This window comes from Capsicum annuum, chromosome 3 (assembly GCF_002878395.1).
Source record: "Capsicum annuum cultivar UCD-10X-F1 chromosome 3, UCD10Xv1.1, whole genome shotgun sequence".
Lineage (NCBI taxonomy): Eukaryota > Viridiplantae > Streptophyta > Magnoliopsida > Solanales > Solanaceae > Capsicum > Capsicum annuum.
The window spans coordinates 259093756-259095112 of record NC_061113.1 but is presented as its reverse complement, the minus strand read 5'-3'; positions in this window follow the sequence as shown (position 1 = coordinate 259095112).

Here is a 1357-nt window from a genome sequence, read left to right as displayed (position 1 = left end):
TCGTCCCCGCCTGCGAATTAGTCGACATTTTTCACAAATTTTACGAACGGAAGCTCTTATTTTCATATTTTTCATTCCTTACCTTAATTCTTAATCTATTTCTTGGAAGAAAATAAGTTTTTTGAAATTTTTCATCTCGAATTGTATTCCCCCGAAAGGAATGGTGAAGTTGAAAACCTAATCCTTTAAATCTTTGTTGTGTAGTCGATAAATTATACGCCCTTTGGTTGAATCATAAGGACTTACTTCAATTTTTACTCTATCTCCTGGCAGTATCCGTATAAAACTATGTCGGATCTTTCTCGAAACAGAATTGAGAATCAGATCTAAACGAATCGCGAATAGACCGTTGAGAAGCAATTCAGTAATTACAGATTTATGACTCCATTTTGGTTCTTAAAATTCCCTTGAGGTATCAACTAATGAGAAAGATATTAGACAACCCCCCTTTTTCTATTTCACAAATTTAACAAATAGGAAGTTTCGAATCCAATTTTTATATTATAAAGGATTACCAGATATAACACAAAATTTCTCCACCTATTCCTTCTAGTCGATCCTCTCGGTCTTTCATTATACCTCGAGAAGTAGAAAGAATTACAATCCTCATTCCACCTGAAATTCTCAGAATTCGTTGATAATTAGAATAGATTGATAGAATGGTCGACTTGTTTGTTTTAAATTTAAAATATTTCTATAGGGTCTTTTCCTATTTCTTCTATGTTGTAGGGTTAAAACCAAAAAATATTTGTTTTTTTCTCGATGTTTTCTAATGTTGTCGATAAAACTCTCTCGTAAAAGTATTTGAACAATATTTTTGGTAATATTTGTAGATGCTATCCGAACCACCCTTTTTCGATCCATATCAGCATTTCGTATAAAAGTTATTATCTCAGCAATAATGTCCCCCATGATGAACTAAAATTATTGGGTTCTCCAAATTTGATATAATCAATGTGTTTTTTACTTATTTATTTTTGAATATGATATGAATTATTAAAGATATATGTGTGAGACACAATCTACTAATTAATCTATTTCTTTCAAATACCCTACAAGAAATAGATCACAATTTCATTTTATAATACCTCGGGAGCTAATGAAACTATTTTAGTAAAATTTAATTCTCTCAATTCCTGGACGATTGCATCAAAAATTTGAGTTCCTTTTGGATTTCCTTCTTGATCAATAACAACCACAACATTGTCATCATATCGTATTATTATCCCATTGTAACGTTTGACTTCTTTACAGGTATGCACAATTACAACCCTGACTACTTCTGATCTTTCTAGGGGCATATTTGGTACTGCTTCTTTGATCACAACAATAATAACATGACCAATATGAGCATATC